Source organism: Pan troglodytes, chromosome 17 (genome assembly GCF_028858775.2).
Source record: "Pan troglodytes isolate AG18354 chromosome 17, NHGRI_mPanTro3-v2.0_pri, whole genome shotgun sequence".
NCBI lineage: Eukaryota > Metazoa > Chordata > Mammalia > Primates > Hominidae > Pan > Pan troglodytes.
Genome location: NC_072415.2, coordinates 51,370,753 through 51,391,887, shown reverse-complemented (window position 1 = coordinate 51,391,887; position 21,135 = coordinate 51,370,753). Strand labels below are relative to the sequence as shown.

The following is a 21,135-nucleotide window of genomic DNA, read 5'->3' as shown; positions in this document are numbered from 1 at the left end:
GTTCAATTTCTCCTCATTTCCATATATCTTTCCTAAAAGCTTACTGCAAAAATGTCTCTTCTTTCCACCCTCATTTCTGACTCCGATTTTTATTTCAAACGCACTCTTATTTCCTTTTTAACAAATTACTCCTAGGTCAACTTTCATAAGAACATATTTTTTGGAATTGTGAAAATGTATATAATGTGGCTACATGTACTCTAAGATTTGATTTAAAGAGAATTTCTACTGGATATTTGACACTATCTGATATTACTCCATACTTATATCTGTTATGTATGTATATATTTTCATTCATTAGTAAATATAAACTAAGTGTCTAATGCTTTGCTTGATATTAGTAGGGGAAGCGAAGGCACACAAAACACTTCCAACTCTTCAGGAGTTTACACTTCAGTAGGTAAAATATGAGAAATATATGTAGTATAGAAGGCAGGTGTGAGAGAGGTACCTTAAATGAGGGATACACACATTTATTTGGAACAAAAAAGAAAACCCGATTTTGTACACAGAATAAAAGCTTATTATGGACTGATCCATCTGATTGTACTTTTGTAAAAATCACTCCTACATCTTCTCTAATTTCCTATTATCTGGAGCATCATCATGGAAGTAATAGGGATGTTAAACCAAACTGTAGGTCTAATGAGAATAGAGATGAAATTATTCTTTGGAGTAAAATAAATAAACTAAAATAAACCCATCTCCTATAAGAGAATGCCCCAGCAGGTAGCTTACTAATGAAAACAATGATTTCCAAGGAGTTATGCATTTTGCAAGTTTTGGCAAAATGCTAGCTTCTCAGAGGGTTTTCATCCGAAGAAGCAAACAATATGATTAGATGACTCCTGCCTTGACTTCACCATCTGAACTTAAAAGAAATGATGAGGACAGTTACCCACTCCCCTTGGCACCCCTCCCCAAAAGTGAAAACTTGGTTGGAGTGTGGCACAAGCTTGACATAACTAATTGGGGCAAATATTCAGCACAAGACATGGGAAATTAACCACCAAAGTCTCATTAGCATTAATGGGAATTGCACAGCTAATTCCCTCCCCATTGTGCGAAATATTTACTTCATAATGTTTATCCTGACATTCTACAACTTCCAGCAGGAAGCAATGATTTAGGTGCATAGGGCTGAAAATTCTGTTGAGTTCTTTGTCAACTCCTTTTATCCTTGCTCATAGATTCAGAGGATGACCTCTGGGTGTCCTCATCAGCTGGACAGCAGCCATGTATATCTCTTAACCCCCACCCCCTTCGTGCTCTTTGCTCCAACACTCCCACACAGATACACACTGCAAGAACACATATGGACTTTGTCTTGATATTTTTACCCAGAAGTCAGAATTCCAAACCCAAAATACGAGCCAACTGGAAGGATTGGCTTGCCTGGACTACAGAAATAGGCATCCACCAGTACTCTTTCTGCCCCCCTCTCTCCATTTTTCACAGACCACCCTACTGAAGTAAGAATGCCTCCTGGCCACAACCTCCCTAAACAATACCAAAGTATCTGTCTTTCCCATTGCAATGGTGTTTCAGGGATCTGTAGAGTGAAATTATCCAGATCTTTAATTTTTTAATTTACCATTTTCCCAGAAAGTGCAAAGACCTTAGATTTAACTCCATTTACCCCCACCTGTGTGATAAGAGTGTTTTGTATATGTGAGACTTCAGGCTACACCATGTTGTTGATGCTAACAATGTGATTTTTGGCAAACACCTATTTTGGTATGCCTGAAATTTTGAGCTATATTGTATCCCTTTGGCTTCTGGAAGAACTGAAGACAGAGTGGCTAAGGGAACTTATACAGGCCTTCCATGCATACAGAATAATTTCAGTTACATGAATTTCAAAACTCAAATGAACCCAAATTATAGTATTCAGGGATGCATGCTTGGGAAAAATACTAGAAAAAATATACTAATATGATTACTTTTAAACCAGGCTAGTGGTTACTAGAAGAGGAGGGTAATGGTTGGAAGGGGTCAGAGAGGGCTTTCTTTACCTAGGAGGTGGTAACACATTAATTTTGTGATAAATCATTGATTATTGATAAATCTTATACACTTATTTGGGTATTTATTTTTACAATAAAAATTTAAAATGCATACAGTGAAATGCATGGATTCATAGAATTCCCCCTTTCTAGATATTTTATGAAACATGCATTATGAGCATATTACTTTTTCTAACCAGGTATATGCCACATAGAGAGTCTCTCTTCGTCTCTTTCCATGTTTGTATGTTATTCTTACATGAGGCAGTGGTGACAGGAACCATTTAATTGTTGAAATAATTATATTTTTTAAAATTATGGTTAAATCAATGGATAGAAACAAACATAAATGACAACTTTTATTCAGTTTTAGAAAAGTTAGTAACAGCAAATTTGTCTTGCCTGGTAGTGGGTTCGCCAGAAGCATTAGATACCTCACCCTGCCTTGACTGAAGGAATCCTGCCTTTGCAATGACATGCTGCTTACCACTGTTTCTCTTCCAGATTAGTAAAGGGAGACTTGCTGGCTACAGCCCTGCCAGAAGCACTTATTCTGAAATTGCAATATGAGAAACTATGTCAACACACTGAAAACTTAGACTGGAAAAGGCTCATCTTATTAAAAACATGTTTTCCAACCTTGCTTGGGGGTTATCTAATGAAAAGTCTGACCTTTCACCTATCAGACCCTTGGTGGAATCTCTAGATGGAGTTTACTAAGAGAACACGCCTTCAGCAAGGCTGTGTTACTCAGTAGGCATCAGAATAAGAAGAACAATAATATTTATGCCCTGGCCTCATAAACTGTCTTTACTAAAAAACACCAAAAGGCTTTTAAAATTCACTATCTCATCATTCCTCCTCTGGACTCTGGAAAGCAAAAATGGCTTGTTTACCTCATATTTACATGTAAGCAAGGAGAGTGTGGCTCCCAGCAGCCTGTGTGACAGTTTAGACCTTTGTTTAACTGGCCTGTGTCACAATCTCCTCAGATAACTGGCAGCTCAGCTCTGAACCAGCCCTTAATGTAAAAGTACTATTTATTCATATATGTATGTATGTATGTATGTTTGTGTGTGTATATATATATGAATATATATAAATATATATATATGTATAAAACCAACTGTACCCACCTCAAGTTTTAGAAATAAAAAATTATCAAACAAATTAGTTACCGGCAAATGAATGAGAAAACCATTTTTTGCTAAAACACTTTCCAAATAGCTTAGGCCATGTGTTTCCCCTCAACAGTCCTTTGTTTTGACCATTCAGTTTCTGATCTTAGGTTGATGATCTTTCAGGGGGCACTTAAGCTCCATTCAACAAATTTGATTGCATCAGAACACCACACTGAACATTAAATGTCATACCCCCAACCTGTAGATAGCAATGGGGAAGGATTAGAAGATGAGTTCAAATTATAAAATTTCCAGTTTTCATTGTCTTTCTTTTCCAAACCGAGTGTAGAAAACTGCAGTCTCAGTATTGGAGGCAATCTGAGAATCAACCAAATCCCTTTCTTCCCTTCAAAGACCCCTCTGCAGCTCTCTCCTCTGACTTGGCGGCTGCCTCCTTTGTCTGCAGGAGGATACATGCTGCTTTACGAGCCACTAAAAGGATCAAAGTGACCCTGGGCTCATGGAAGATTTATATCATTCAAGCACACATTTATTAAAGGCAGGGATTTGATAAGTTCTTGACTATTCTAGATTAACTATTGCATCAGGTATGTTTGGACTTAACGAAATAAAATAGAAAATGTTGTCATTGACCTTTACACGTACCAGTTTCTACTGTTTGATCTGAATTTGGATGATTTGTTACTTACTGTGATATACATTAAGGGTTATTCCTCATTCATCACCTTCATATGTATTTCATGTATTGCACTGAAACACATGAGGTGATGAATGAGCAATATGTAATAAAGCATGTATGTATTTATTAAAGTGTGTGTAGACATGTGGGTGTTCAGACATTTACACATGAACTCTTGTTTATGATATACTAGAATCTAAGTTTTAGAATGAAATACCTGGAACTGGAAGAGAAATCTATTCAATTTTCAATAAATGCTGATCTTACTGTTATTTCACTAGAGACTACATTACCAGTATTCGCTTTTTATGTATTATGAAACGGATGAATAGAGAAGTATGATTAATTATCTAGGGGTTAGGATGTCCTCCCACTGATCTTCCAGGTAGTTTCTTAGGAACAACTGAACTAAAAATGTCCTAGATGATTCCGAGTATCCCTAAGTCAAAGCAGTTTCAGAAACGGGAGAATTAGTGTCTTCTCAGTAAAAGTGGACAGTGATCTGCTTACTAATTTCTAATCCTCCCCATACCTGGGAGCTAGGTCTGTGAGCAACCCTTAGGTACCAAATTCATTCAGCAGAATGCCTTTCCCATATCTCTTTTCTGCTACTTGTTGTGTCTTCTGAGCAAGTGGATATGCAGATCAGTGGCAAAACTTGGCCATCATCAGTAGCTCTTGAAAGGGATCAGATCACACTGCCAGAGAGGCTCTCTAATTGGAGAGTTATGGTAATGCAATTCCTCCCCACCTGCAAGGCAGCTCTTAGCACTCCAAGAAGTGCAGTAGAAAAGAAAGCCAGATTGATGGACAGCCAGTCCCAGCCCAACCTTGCCTGTGTTGGAAAGGCCGAGGTCAGTCATCTGGTGATCCCATGGCTCCAAATTGGTATCAGTTGCAATCAGTGGTGTTTCAAGACTTTGCCAATTCATGGACTCTGTTGTATTCTTGAAATTTAGGCTCAAGATCTTTCTCAGATAACAAGGATGAAAACAAAAGAAAGGGCATGTTCCACTCAGGACCTGCTGAAGATACAGTTTTTCTTTGAAATCAAAAGGGGTATGAGTATAAGAGGAATTACTCAGGCCTGAGAAGAAAGTGAGACCTGGAAGTGTCCAGACACTTGGAGGGAGGGATTCAGGTCAGTTTTAAGTCGCACTTCTGCTACCGAATAGCTATGAACCAATATATTGAGGGGTCTCAGCTCAGTGGAGTTTCAAATACGAAATAGGCTTTGTTTTTCCAAATGCCGGTTGAATATCCTTCATCCGAAATGCTTGGAACCAAAAGTGTTTAGAATTTTGAATTTTTTTGTATTTTGGAAAATTTGTATTACACCTACTGGTTGAGCATTCCTAATCTGATAATCCAAACATCAGAAATTTGAAATGCCTCATTGAGCATCTCCTTTGAGTGTCGTGTTGGCACTCAAAATGTTTCAGATTTTGGAGCATTTCAGATTTCGAATTTTCACTTGAGTGGTACCCAACTTGTACTTCTTTCAACTCTTCTCTGTTTCAACTCCCTTCCCGCTGGGAAGCAGATTCCAAAACTTCATGGTCACTTTGTTATTAAAATTAAATCAGAGCAGTTTTAATCCACAGTATGACTTTTTTCCCCCACCTTCCCATTAGTAGAGACTTGAACTGTGGCTCTGAGGGACTTTCCTTCTGAGCATGGTCTCCAATTTCATTTCTTGACCAACTCTGGGTCAACCTCTTTTTGGAGTGGGACCTGAGTAAAGGGAATGGAGAAACTGAGATCTTTCAAAGTTGGTCACATACTCAGAGGTGTGGATATCACAGCAGTCTCTCTATAGTTTGTTCTGTGTCTGTAAGTGGCTGTTTGTCTCCGCCAGTGAGGAGACTTATGCACAGATGGCTTATGAGTTGCCTTGGTGCAGGGTCCAGTTCACCCTAGCCCTCCCTATTACTGAATCTGTATCACAGAGTATTATCTTGTTTTTACTTTATTATGACAACGATCCATGTTCCCAGTAGCACTCCTGCTGGGTCTTAGTTTTTGTTGGCCTATGGCTCCCCAGGCAGCCCCACCACTCACAACTTTTTGTTTTTTTGAGATCTGCCTCCCTTTAGAATCAGCTCCAGGAACCACAGAGGAATTCTTTTGAATGCATTACAGGCAAATGGAAACTGGAATGGCACCCTCCACCCTCTTTTTTCCATCTTCAGACTGCTGCAGAAAAGAAGGCACAGGTTGTAATCCCAGCTACTAGGGAGGCTGAGGCAGGAGAATCACTTGAACCCAGGAGGAGTAGGATGTAGTGAGCTAAGATCCTACCATTGCACTCCTGTCTGGGCAACAAGAGCAACACTCCATCACAAAAAAAAAAAGGCACAGCTTTCAATATTCACAGGCCCCAACATTTAAAGCTCACCAGGAACTGATTCCCTAAATAGACTCCTTTTACTCTGCTCTTCAGAAATGCTAGAGTGAGCCTAGCATGTCACCAGGTTAGGGCTGAAGATGCACACCTCCCTTCTTAAAGTAAGCCATTCTCTATAGATGATTCTCTCTACACTCCACATACTTCGCTTTTTTGAGAGAAGCCACCGCTCTTAATTTAAATTAGGAAATACATCATATCAGAATAAATGTGCTAAGTATCTTCAGAAAAGCCTTTTAAAGGCGTAGTCCTAAGTTTTGCCTGCATCAAAATTCTTGGTTGACCTTATAAAATGAAGACTTCTGCATAAGTCTCCAGATTAATCAAATCAGAATCTCTGTGTAGCACCTAAGATATCCATTTTAACAAATCTTATACTAAGAAACTTTGTGGCATAAAGTTTTAAGTAAAAACTGTATAGTTAGGATACCAGTGCACAATTATTTTCCAACTTGAGAACATGAAACATTGACCGTAGTCTCTCACATTGTATTAGAAACATTTTTGTGCCATTTAAAAAATACTTATGACTAATCAGGGAGTATATATATTACAAAAAATAAGAGTAACCTTTATTTTTTTAAATCTCACTTGCAATTGTTTTCATTACCTTTGTATGGCACTTGTTCTCTATTCTATTTCAATGATTTTTGGCTGTGATTTATTGCTTCCAGACTTGAGTCTCTTTGAATGCAAGAGTAATGCTTTCTTTTATGTATGTATTTAACCATCATTTGTGAAACTTTATAAGAAATTAAGTGATCTCTCTCTCTCTCTCTCTGTCTTTCTCTTTCTTGTTGTGTAATTATCAACTAAAAAATGAAAATCAAATTTTCTTATTTATTTTGCAAGACAAGCAAGAAGCCCTTTGAGTTCTTGATTTCTAGGGCTTTCTTGACCCTGATGGCAGTTACCAACATTTCTCTCATACATTTCTCATACAGTTACCAACATTTCTCTCTTACATTTCTATCTTTGTGTGTGTGTAATGTACATATGTACATACATGTATATACATATATATACATGTACATTTCTCTCCGTGTGTTTACATATATGTTTACATATATACATATATGTGTATATGTGTGTATATATGTATACATCTATGTATATATGTATATATGTATACATCTATGTATATATGTATATATGCATACATGTATATATGTATATATGTGTGCATACATGTGTGTATACATGTGTGTATACATGTGTATATATATATGTATATGCATACATATACAAATGTGTATACATATGTGTATATGTATATACGTATGTATATGTACATGTATTTATGCATATATACACGTGTGTATATATGTATATATGTACATACACACAGAGATAAATGTACATGTATATATGTATAGACGTATAAATACATATATGTATATATGTATATGCATATATGTATATATACATGTATATGTACATGTATATATCTGTGTGTGTGTGTGCAAATATATTTATATATTTGCAACTCAAGTCAATTTGACTGCAAGCTTTCATTTGCCAAGTTTGGTGGGATCCATTAACAGCCATGTTCTATGCATCAGTTTTACTCTCTGAGGTCCTGATAGGACTGGGTGTTACAAAGTCTGGTAAATGAGGGAAATGTTCTGGTCATCAACCCAAGACCTACATACTGTATATTATGTACAATACATATTATACAAATATATATACACGTATACACACACAGAAAAGAAATTTTATGTATATATTATGTATATTTCCCATATTTCCCACATATTTAAGCTGTCTGATGTTTTGCACTTTTTCTTGTAAGGTGGATTCTTTTCCTTCTGCTTTTAATATTTTATTTATGAGGAGAATGCCAGTGACAAACTCTTTTAACTATCGGTTCTCTGAAAATTTATTTACTTGGTCATCATTTCTGGGGCATTATTTTTTCCTCAATGGATATAGAATTATGAATTATTAGGATTTGTTTCACCACCTCGAAGATATCATTTCACTTTCTTTTGACTTTTCTCTGAGAGGGAGAGAGATCAGCTGTTGCTCCTTTGAAGGTAATAGAGTTTGTTTGGCTAGATGTTTTTAAGATTTTTCTTTTTCTTTTTTTATTTCTTTAACAGTTTACTATGATGTTTTTAGGGTTTATTTCTTTTACTTATCCTTATTGAGGTTTGTAGTAATTGTTGAATTTTATGTGATGTGTTTTTTTGTGTGTTTTTCAGTATTAGAAAATTCTCAGCTATTTTCTCCACAAGTGTTGCTTCTTGTCAATATTATTTCTCTTCTTCCAGGACTCCAGTTGAAAGCATGCATGCCTATCACTGTGTCTTCTATGTCTTTTGTGTTCTATGCTATATTTCCATTTTTTCACCACAGTTTAGTATAATCAAGGTATTTTCTCCTGAGTTATCTTTCATTTCTCTAAATCTCTATCCAACCAAGTCTAACCTTTTGTCAATGCAAATATTTGAATTATTAATTTTATTATTGGTTTATGTGAAATCACATAAACAAGTAGGCTATGAATTTTATTTCAGTATAAAAATGATGCATTATAAAATATTTGTTACAAATATAATGTATTATTTTTTATAAATAGATGCGTTGGGTTTGATAAGGTTGAGAACCAACATTTAGGTAATTTTTGGAATGAATAAGTAGGGACTGAATTACTGGGGAGATATTAGAGTATCAGAGGAGAGTAAAGATTGAGAAAAAAAAAACTGGGATTCATTTGTTTTATTAGAGGCATTTGGCCTGCTTACATGCAGCATTTACAGGGTGGAACAGGTTATTGGATAGGAAATGCTTGGGTCTGATGAATGCATATGGAGCATGATCACAAGTACTAGAATTATTAGAACAGTAGAAGGGGGCCTATAGCCAGCCTTGCGGTGAGGGTTCCAGCTAGCAACAGAACCTTCAGTGAGTACTGAGAGCTTAGGGTGATGACCAGAGCATTTCCCCCATTTCCAAAACTTTGTAATCCCCATGGTCCTATGAGGACCTCAGAGAGTAAAATTGATGCATAGAACATGGCTGCTAATGGAGCTCTCTAAACTTGGCAAATGAAAGCTTGAAGCCAAATTGAATTGAGTTGCAAAAATATATAAATGTAATGAAATGTTATAGAATTATTTGATTATTTGTGCCTGCTATATATCCAAACTGTATTTGGGAGGCATGCAGGAGGTATGTAAAATGTGCAGGAATTACCTCTTCTTTCAATGGAATCTAAAGTCCAGTAGGAAGCAGAACTGTCTCTCTTTCTCTCTCTCTCTCTCTCTCTCTCTCTCACACACACACGTACACTTACCGTATACACACACTCCATGCAGTTAGTAAGAAACCAGCATGAAACATAGGATAGAGTTGAATATGGGTTGGTTATGGGAAAAAGAAAGCCTCAAGTTTACAAATTGGACTTTGATGTTGTGTTAAAATCCAGTTTGAAATCTTTGTCCAACACCTATGTCATGAGAAGAAAGTGCAGATAGACCTGTTTTTATTAATCTCTGTTTCTATTTCAACACACTTAGTACAGTAGATCCTGACTGAGGGATGAGTAAATGAATGCAGGACTCATCAGACTTCCCATGTTCATGTGGCATAAAGCAATGATCTCTGTTGTAATCTCCATGTTTTATTTAAATTAATAAAGATAATGATCTAGAATCTTTTTCTTAACCGTAATCAAAGAAAACTTCAGATATTTATAATTGAGGCGAACAAGTAAAAAGGGAAGGAGGAGAATTTAGGCAGTATGGGCAGAAATCATCCCTAATGCCAGGAGAAGAAAACAAATCAAAAGAGAAAGCTTATACATTTATGAGGTTTTCTGGATGTCACACCTAGGCAAGTAATGCTGTGTAAAATATTAAACAGCTCTAATGCTGACTGAGGAAATTTATGGAGTCTGAAGTACCTGTCTTAAATCATATCCACCACTTACCTCTGTTTCTCATCCTTTAACCAAGCTTCTCTGAGGTCTTAAGTTGTGCCTGTTTGTTTCTTTGGATTTTGTGCAAAGGCTAAAACGATAAAGAAATAAGGAACACCGGGGGAGAATATTAAGCATGAAGAAGAAGATAGTAGCCATGAGCAGATGTGTTCAAGCTGCTGTTGGCTAGAGCTGTTTATTTTGGATGCTGAGTTTGTTATCATATGAAGAGAAAGGTACTTTGTTCCTTCATTCCCTCCCATTTGACTCTTCCACTTATTCATTCAACAAATATTTACTTAGCAACACTTAGGCTGCAAATAATGTGCTGAAAGCCATGAGGACTGAAACTTATATAAAAAATTCTCCAGCCTTCAAAATCTTTCATTGTATTTGGGAAAAATAAATATTTTATATGAGCAACTAATATATTAAGTTATTATAGATAGGTGCTTAATTAATTGAATTAAAGAAATACTAGAGAAAGAACTTCCTTTTATTCCTGACTTATTTTATTCATTCATTTACTAATTTCAGAATAAAACATATTTATTTATTCAGGAACTGTTATGCACCAGCCTTTACTTAGGCAGTGAAGACTGATTATTTCTAGGGATTCTCATTCTAGTGGAGAAGATTTTTAACAGATAATTGTATAATTTCAGTTAGTGACAAGGCTCTGAAAGAATGAAACTGACTTACCTAGTAGCTCTTGTTGATTGTCTCACATACATCTCAGAACTCATTGTTGCAAATAAGCTACTTCTTCATTTGTTTCCTAACTCATTTAACAGTAGCTCTAGCGAGGGAATTTTCCAAGTCAGAAGCAGGGGTCATATGGTCCCCTTCCTCCTCTTTATCCTCCACTTGTAAATTCTGCCAAATCCTGCAAACCCTCCCTTGCCCAGAGGATACATAATTTCCTCTATTCCAAAACAGTCATTTTCTCATGTAGGAGATTTAAGAGTCAACAGGATGGAGATTTATTTTACATGAGACAATCAGTAAATGTATTTTCTGAAAAGGTAACATTGAACTGCAACCTATAACGTTCTTCAGGAAGAACATTCAGCACCTATAATGAAGGTTCTCCGAGAGGAATGAGTTTGGTAGGTCAAAGAGTGATGGAAGAGTAGAGTGTTAGGGGGTCATTCAGGTTGGTTAGTCTGTAGAGAAAGGCAGAGCCTGATCATGGATTATGTAGGGTCTTGTAGACCAGAGGAAGGAATTTGGATTTGATTTCAAGTGCATGGGGAAGCCAGTAAAGGGCGTTAAGAAGAATACGGAATTGGATTAGCCCTTTAACATGCACATTTTGCCAGCAGTGAGGATAGTGATTTGCAGAGAACAAAGAGAAGAAGCAGAAAGATAGGTCAGTTGGTAGTTCAGTAGAGATGGTGGTTGTTTGGATGAGAAAATGACTTTGTTAGAATAGAAAAAAATATGTATCCTCTGGGCAAAGGAGAGTTTGCAGAATTTGGCATAGTTTCCAGGTGGGAGATAGAGGAGGAAGGAGATAATATGACCCCTACTTCTGGCTTGGACAGCTCCCTGGCTAGAGCTACTGTTAAATGAGTTAGGAAAAAATGAAGAATCAGTTTATTTGCAAAGATGAGTCCTGAGATATATGTGAGACATTCAACAAGAGCTACTAGGTCAGGAGCTTTATATACTTGCTTCAAATTTACCAAAAAGGTCTGATTTGAGATTTAAAATTTTTCCATGGTATAAGCATATCCATTGTATTAAAGTCATGACAACTGAGTGCTCTTTTAGTAAGAAAGTGTAGCATGGTACAGTAGCTCGAGTCTGTAATCCCAGCACTTTGGGAAGTCAAGGTGGGAGGATCCCTTGAGCCCAGGAGTTTGAGACCAGCCTGGACAATACGATGAAACCCAATGTCTGCAAAAAGTACAAAACATTAGCAGGGCATGGTGGCACACAACTGTAGTCCCAGCTACTCGGGAGGCTGAGGTGGGAGGATTACTTGAGCCTGGGAGATAGAAGCTGCAGTGAGCCATGATTGTGCCACTGCACTATAGCCTGGATGGTGGGAGTGAGACTCTGTCTCCAAAAACAAAAGAAAAAAAAAAAGGTGTAGAATAAAAAAACTAAACAACAACAACAAAAGCCAGAAGAGCCCAAAGAGAATGCATGAAGGAGAAGGAACTAGCAGAAGAGCCCAGGAGTTGCAGTGAGGAAAGAGAAAAAATGGAAGGCAGCTTTGTGGAAACTAAGAGAAAGAGCATCTTAAAGATAGAAGACATGAAGAGTATTGTTCCCTGGCCTTTGTGTTTGCTACTTTAAATCCTTGATAGACCCTTAGTTCCTTTTGCTCTTTTTGCTAAATGTCAGTCAATGAAGAGATCATTTGGGAGGCCAAGATGGGAGGATTACTTGAGGTCAGGGGTTTGAGATCAGCCTGGGCAACTTAGTGAGACTCCCATCTCTACAAAAATTCTTTAGAAATGGCTGGATGTGGTGGCACATACCTAAAATCCCAGCCTAGGGAAAAGAGCAAGACCCTTTCCCTAAAAATAGAAAAAGGAAAGAGAGTCATATCAAAATATGGTGTTGCTGGGAGAACTTCTGCTGTGCTTCTTTAAGGTATCCAGGCAGACAGAGGATGTAAAGATGCACTGGGGTATGACAACCATAGAATAGAGTCTATCTGGATTTGGGAAGTTTCTATAGGCCTCTGGATCCATGCCTCAGAGATTGTTTATTAAACTATTCTCTGTGATACTGTACTTCCAGAGCTGCTCTCTGCCTTCTCTCTGTCCTAGGGGCTGACCTCTACGAACTCATCAGTGGGCTTACTTGCCCATGGTTCCATGTTTGATTCATCCAATGGCAAGCCCTAGTGAGAAATTAGAGAACGGGTTTGAGATCATCATTCCCTTATCCCCTTTTGTGGTATTACCTGGGGTTAATTCCATTTCTCTAGCAGAAATCACGGCTCCTTTAAAGGAGTCCATCTCTGTACAACTCTCTTTGTCCAGGTCTGGCACTAGCTGCTTCCTCCATCTCTTCAGGCCTAGGAATGGTAACAGGACCATTGCTAGCCTTGGTGTCCTTTTGGTTTTCTTGTACCTGATCACCACTTTTGAAAATAATTCTTCTATTAAATCTTCCTCAATTTATTCTGACTTAAATGTGCCATCTATTACTAATTTGACATCAAACAAGACAGAAGTTATGATTCAATTGGGACAATCCAACATGAATGAAGCTTATGTCACAGATTCCAGGTAACATAGGAACTCAGAAAAGGGGAAGGGAGGTAAAGGTGGTAAGGTTTGGGAGGTCAGGAAAAGAAGGCTTGGGTGAAGGGTGAGCTGAAACTGAACACTAGGAGATGGTTGGTAGGGAGATGGTATTAAACAGATATGGAAAAAAAGGATCTGGCTTAATGGCAAGGAGACAAACAGGAGCATGAACAGCAGGTGGATTTAAGTGCACTATTTTAAAAAGTAAAATTTTAGGCCCATTCAAGATAACATTTCTAACCTGGCTTTTTCAGACTGCACAGACTGTGGTAAAATAAAATATTTATTTAATTTTATTTCCCAACCTCTAATCCTTTTCACTACATATAAGTTTATACTCCTGAGTAGAGTCAGGTAGTGGGGTTGAGGGAGGTGCTGCTATATAGCTTCAGGATGGTTCTGGTCACCAGAAACACCAAACAGGTGATTAGAGTTTGGGAAATTTCAGCTTCATGCCCTGACCTCCAGAAAGAAGGGAGCTGGAGATTGGGTTATAAAAACTCTTAACAATGGAATTTAAGGAGTTTCTAGGTTGGTGAACATATTGAGGTGCTGAGAGGGTGGCATACCTAGAGAGGGAATGGCAGCTCTGTGCCCCCCAGCCCTATATTTTGCCCTATGTGTCTTTCCATTTGGTTGTTTCTGAGTTGTGTCCTTTATAATAAACCAGTAAACATAAGTAAAGCACTTCCCCAAATTCTGTGAGTCATTAGCGAACTACTGAACCTGTGGAAGGATCATGAGAACCCCCAAATTTGTAGTCAGCTGGGGGAAAGTATTGGTCACCTGGGCTTGTGGCTGGCAGTAAGGGCAGTGTTGTGGGACTTCTCTCTTAAACTTGTGGGACCTAACAGTAACTGACGTTATCTGACATTAGATAATGTCAGAATTAAATTGAATTATTGGACACCCAATTGGTGTTGGGGAATTGGTTGTTAATATTGGAAAAAGCCACACACCAAGACAAACCAATCACAACACCTTTCAGTTTGCAGCAAAGTACTCTGGATCGAAAAGAGTCACAAGGCCCAATGGTGTGGAGTTTGCCCATGCATCTTCCCAGTGGCTCTTAATAAGAAATCCATTTCCAGAATCAGCAGCATGACCCAGCCTACATTACTCTGGTCAGGCCAGTTATGGTCCAGCCCTCCTTGGGACACCCTACAATGAAGGGACAAGACTGCCTTGTGGGTCAGTCACTGCATGGCACAGGAATACAGTAGGGAGTCTCTGGAAGTTTAATGAGGACAAACATTGCAAGTTTTCTCTCTTCTTTCTCTCTTTCTTTGTAAACTGAAAGGACTTTCACTAATGCTCCATAAAAACTGGTTTAATATACAGTTATTACAAAACTTCAGATTTTTGACAGATTAAGTGCTATTAAATCACCCTAGTGTGAAGGCACTAAAAGGTCACAAGATGAATTAGTTCAGGCCATCTTCTCTCAGTCTTCAGCAAGTAGCTTCTTTCAGAACTGCCTCCTCCCACCAAGAAAAAGAAAGAAGAATAAGAGAAAAAAGAACTGAAAATTATAACCCTCTAAATGTCTTCAGGATGAGAGGTGGTGAAGAATGGCTCTGCCTTGTTATGGGAGGCAGGTGGGTTTTTATCAGCTTGGAGGACAATTTTCTACTTTATTTTTTCCCCTTTTGGTTGACTGTGATCCATAATGTTGCATTTTGCCCTTTAGGAAGGATTTTCCAGTTGACAGACTCAACAGCCATATCCTATCCCAGTGTTTGGGAAAAAAAGGCAGAAGAAAGGATGTCAACTGGATTCAATATTTTTAACAATACTGTCACAATTGTATTTTAGGATTTATTTTTTTCCTGTGTTTTTGCCAGAACTAAACCTCAAATTCATATAGCAGATTTCTTCTCTCATAAATGCAGTTTTGAAGGTTCTGATAAAAATTATATATACATATATATGCATCCCATACTTTAAGGATTACTGGTAAGAAGGAAGTATATGGGATACTGTTACTGAAGTGTGGCAGCACTGATCAAGGATTACTACAGCCATGGTAGTTGCTGTAATTTGAAAACAGTAGCAGTGTTTGTTTATTTATTTATTTATTTGTTTATTTTGCTTTTTCACTTGCCTTTTTCACTTGCCTGAATAATCCATTTACAGAAAAACATCAGAGAGAAAAAAGAAACAAAAGCCAGTCTGAAGAAATGGTTACATTATTTTCTACAATGGCAATTTCAGAAGTTGTTTTTCTTCGTGCAGGTAAAAATGATACACAATTTTAGGTTTTCTCTTTGTCTTAAACTAACCTAGCCGATCTCTCGGTCAGTCGGCATTCCTGTATGGGTCTAGGCAGGGCTCTGTTAACACTGAGGCCCTGGCTTAATAGCTTAGCAATAACTACACTGGTGGTTGTGGGAGACCTTCGGCATACTCTGATCATGCATACACGTTTCATAATTGACCTGCTCCCATTAGGCTATCCACATTTAACAGTGATGATTCTAAGAAAGTCATAACTTAGAAGTGGTGAATCTAGTGCCCAGATCTGTGTCTTCTGATGTACTTAGTGATGCTCGACTGAATGGATTGCTCAGATTCTTCTTAATTTTTATTTCTTTTGCACTTAGTGTCCATGTAGTAACTGTTTCTCTGACATTACAGTGGGGGGGGGGGGGGAAATAACAGTGTCACATTTATTTACATGAGTTCTTCACTTTTTTTTTATTCTGAATGTCTTATCAATAACATAAGAGGTGAGACCATCTGAGGGTTTCTCTTCAAAGAAAGTTTCAGTGAGTAATTGTCCCTGATGGTGAGCTATAGCTACAGACTATTCCTTTTCTTCAAAGCATTGCTTTAGCCAGTTCAGTAAGGAAGTTCAAGAAGTATAACTATCATTTTTTAACTTTGAACAAAAGTGGTTCAATGAAACCTAATATACTTAACCTTAATTATTTGGCCAAACCTTCAAGAACCATCAAAGAAAATTAAAGAGGATAAAGGAAAAATACAGAAGGCTGAAGAAATGTACTTATACTTGAGGCTTTATATCAATTTCATCTTCATTATTTGCTGTCAGTTCCCAGATATTCTTAAACCTCTGTTTTGACCTTGACTAGAATCTGAAGAGCAGCATCTTCTGGACCCAGGTAAGTGTGATCAAGTGTGTGGCCTGGAGGACACAGTGGGGTCAATGTGTCTGGCCTTCCCAGGGAGTTCTGACTGGTGAGGACAGGAGCCTCACAGAGGCCTCAGCTCTGCTCCTAGCTGCAGCATCCTTGGGATCTTGTCACAAGCAGAGTCCTCAGGACTCGCCCCTGTGGCTAGGGCCACGGGAGGACCTGTGCTGTAATTTCCTCTGCTCGGTGTTGACACTTGCTTCTGGATTCCTGCAGCGCTCACTCCTGGTGGGCTGTGCATTGTGACCTTTCTTCCTTACATTGTCGCAAAGGCAGAGAGATGAAGACCCTGCTGGGCTCAGTGCCTGGATAGTACTTGCTACCAAAAGGAAGGCACCCTGCTTTACACATGGAAGACTTTCTTCTTTCATTTTTTTTTCTTTCTTCCATCAGAAATCCCCTTATTCCGTGTCTTCTCTTGCTGACTCCTATTGATGTTCTAAATCAGCTCAGATACCTCATCCAGGATCCCCACCTACCTGCCCTGGAGATTTCCTGCTTCCTACTTTGTCAGTGGGACTATCATTACTGCAATGAACAGATCATGTCACTTATTTGGAGGTAGCGTTTTGTAGCAGGGAAGTCAATATATTTGGGTTCTAACTGGTTAGCTTTGTAATCCTTGAAAATTCACATTGTTCTCCTTGTGAAAAGTAAGCCCTCAACTAATAAAACACCTTAATACATTGTCAAAAACATAGACTCACACTTTTATCCTTGTATCACCTTTCCTTCAAATATTAACCCACAACCCAATTCTTCTAAAATTCTTCTATTTAGCCTATCTTCTTCCAAATGCTTACATGTTCATAATTTGGATTTCTCAGTGGGCACTTACTTATATTAATTTACTTACAATTATTCTATTATTGAAGTGTTCTATCTTTTCATTTGTGCTCTGAGCACAAATATAGGGTGTCAGAGTAGGGTGTCAGTTGTAAGCCTAAAACCTGGACTGTTTCTTGATGATAACAGGTGTATGATGAATGCTTGTTCTTGCTGTTAAACTCTACTTTTATCTTAGATATGCTTCTGATGCTCATTTCATTATAGTTTCCCTCAAGGAGATAATATCTGTCTATTTTTACATGTGTCCTCTTTCTCAAATTGTGAATTATTCTTTGTATCTTTCCTAGTGCATAATCTGTTGCCTAGTCCTGAGTAAAGGATCAAATAAACTTGCTAATAAACTTATCTCCATGGGTTTTTGTTTCAAGCATCAAACAACATAATGCTTGTGAAAGTGATTTGCAACAAAAGAAGTAAAATGTAAATGTATGGGATTAATTCTGTGATTCAATGAGCCCAGTCCCAGACCAGCGTGTGATTTGGTGGCGATGACTTAAATCTCATAGGTCAATATGCAACAAATCCTTCTTAGATGCACTCTCCTTTAAAATGCACAATATTACAGTGGTTTGTAATCTGAAGTTTCCTGGTTTTAAAAAAAGTACATTTTTAGTTGAGTGTGTGTCATGCTCTGGGGCCCTACACATCTGAATATTTAACAGGATTGCTTTATATGCTCTTTTGCCGATGTTGCCGATATGTGATTTGGTTTTTGCCCAGTGGGTCCCTGGGCTTTTCATCATCCAGTGCATATATTGGCTGCAGAGTGCCTGGGCAGCAAGAATAGAGGGGTTGCTGAGGCATCCAATGCAATCAGAATGTTATTTAGAAAAGCTGGCTTGCCAGCCAAGCCTTGCACGCATCTTTTATTACACTGTATCTTTGTGACATATTATTTCTGCTTCACAAGGTCACCTGACCCTGAATGGGACCTGTGGTCCATTGATAACACAGCTGGGTGACAGCTGCAGCATGAGTTAGGACTAGACACAGAGAAGGATGAGTCTTCAAAAGTCCCAGCTCACCTGGGCTGAGTTCTCACATTCCTTTTCTACTCCTTAGCTCCCCCTGTTCCCTGTTATTGGTGTGCGAGGACAGAAAGAATGGGCAGGGGATGGTATAATCAAAAGCTTCTTTCCATAACCGAGAAGGTGGGAGTAGGGTTGAGACTTATAAAAAGTAGGTAGAATCCGTTACTTGCCTGTGAATCCTAAGACGAGATTTCATGTCCTAGCCTCACCTCTGGCACAAAGTTCGTTAGAGAGTGTTCCTTGTCCTCTTCATCTGGCTGGTTCTTCTCACTGGCCAGCTCTCAGCCCAAAGCTCAGAATTCAATGAAGCGTGTATGTATTCTTGATGCTTGATTCCCATCTGTATTAGTCTATTTTTATGCTGGTATAAAAAACTGTCCAAGACTGGGTAATTTATAAAGGAAAGCGGTTTAATTGACTCACAGTTCAGCCTGGCTGGGGAGGCCTCAGGAAGCTTAGAATCATGGTGGAAGGCAAAGGGGGAGCAAGTCACCTTCTTCACAAAGCAGCAGGAAGGAGAAGTGCCAAGCGAAGTGGGGAGAGCCCCTTATAAAACCATCAGATCTTGTGAGAACTCACTCACTATAATGAGAATAGCATGGGGGAAACAACATCCATGATTCAGTTACCTCCACCTGGTCTCTCGCTTGACATGTGGAGATTATGGGGATTACACGGATTATAATTCAAGATGAGATTTGGGTGGGGACATAAAGCCTAACCTATGGCAGTCTAAACAAGGGACAATTTATTCTTTGACTGTTCACTCAATGGGCATTATTCAGCATCTACTACGGGTCAGGCAATGTTTTTGTTGCTAAAAAAAAACAGCATCAGACAAGACAGAGGTGGTCCTTCTGTCATGAAAATTATGTTCTAGTGGAGTCACACAGACATAGTCCAAAAAATAGGTAAAGACCAAAACACAAAATATTAAGTAATGATAAATGCTATGATGAAAATATGGGAAGGTGAATAGAAGGTAATTTAGATGGGAGGTGGAGGGAGAGGACCCCTCTTAGGAAGAGACATTAAACTGAGAACTGAGTGACAGGTACCAACAACGTGAAGGTCCTCAGAATGTGGCTGGGAAAGGCGCTAGGCCCCAGTGAGTTTGCTCTGTTTTTGGAACAGTCTGAAGTTGTTTCTGGAAAGCAAAGGCTAGAGAGGGAGCATGCATTGAGGTCAAGTCAGAGAAGTGGGCAGCACCAGATTTCACACACATTTCTGGGTTAGAGTAATGAAATAGAATTTTATTTTATGGTAAAGAAAAGTTGCTGATGAACTGTAGCAGAGAGAGGACATGTTTTGATTTACATTATTTTAAAAATCACTTCTTATTTTTCTTTGTAGTTTTGCCACCCTTGTATATGCTTCTAAGCCAGATAGTTTTATCTTTTGACTTTTATGAATAGAATTGTATTGTACAAGTATTTTGGTGTGTTGTCTGTTCAACATTAGGTTTGTGAGAAAAAATAGGGGGAATTATTTGATATGTCAGGATAGTGGTTACCTTTATCAGGAAAGGAAAGAGTGGCATGGGAACTTTTGAGGTGCTGAAAAAGACTTACTGTATTTTCTTAACTGGAGTTGCAGTTACAATGGTGCTTGTTTCATATCTAAATGCTAAATAGCATAATAGGTGTATAAATATTTCTGAATGTGTTTTCCAAATAAATATCCTGAAAATCACTACATTTAGTAACTTTTTCAGCCAAGTTTAAATATGAAATTAAAAACAATTTTCCAGGAAGGACTAATTATCCTTCCTCTCACAGGATGCTTATCAGAGAAACAAAGAGGAAAGATAGAGAAAGGAGAAAGCTTTCTAATTGGTTGGCAGATGTGCAGAAAGTTTAGGTGTGGTGTAGGGGACAAAACCCTGAGACACAGTGACAATTATGCTGAGAAGTCAGGAGAACATGGACTCAGCCTTAGCTTGGTCACTAGCTAGCTTAGTGACTTGAACAACTCATCTCCTCCTTCTGAGCTGTTTCAACATTTCTGAATGGAGAGATGACCTGTCACATTGCTTGGCACTTGGTAGGTAATGAATACACATTTGTCTGCTTGGATACCTTGATTCTAATAGACCCAAACACTAAATTCCTCTCCACATATCCAGCCTCTAGATTCATTTACTCAGCAGTCTAGGCTGGGATACCTCACTTTTAGTGCATTTCGTTTCTACCTCAAGAATAACAGTTATTACAATCTGACCTGATAATCAACTGTGTACACATCCACAAAATCCCAATAACCCAGCACAGCCATCTGCTCATGCTCAGCAAATAATTTCTAATGCAAGGGCCCTCTCTTTCAGAAGTAAAGATTCTATTAGGTGAGTTCAACTGAAATAAAAGTAAATATCATTGATACATGCTTATTGCTTATTTTCATACATATATGAAAATATATATGAAATATGAATATATAGGAAAATGTGAATATATATATATATATTTAACATGATTTAGAGTGATTTAGATAGAAGTGGATTCAAATTCTAGCTGTAGCTGGTAGCTGAGCAATCTGGGTCTAACTCATCTCTCAAGGTTTCTATTTCTTCAGTTATGTAACTAGAGCAGAAGTACCCACCTTGTGGCTTTGTGACAATCAGTGAGCCCAGCACAGTGGTAGGCACATGGCAGGCCCTCAGCCCCCAGTGGTTT

The 21,135-nt window shown here is 38.2% G+C and overlaps 1 long non-coding RNA gene across 11 annotated transcripts in view; it reads left to right on the top strand.

Annotated features, from left to right (window-relative positions):
• LOC134808600 (uncharacterized) overlaps positions 1-21,135 on the top strand; it is a 180,905-nt gene that overhangs the window by 51,283 nt on the left and 108,487 nt on the right. The window contains exon 2 of one of the 11 annotated variants that reach the window (XR_010151904.1): positions 15,565-15,663. The exons of the other annotated variants lie outside the window; for them this stretch is intronic. This is a non-coding gene — a long non-coding RNA (uncharacterized LOC134808600). The remainder of the gene's footprint in view (positions 1-15,564; positions 15,664-21,135) is intronic. 11 annotated transcript variants of the gene reach the window in all.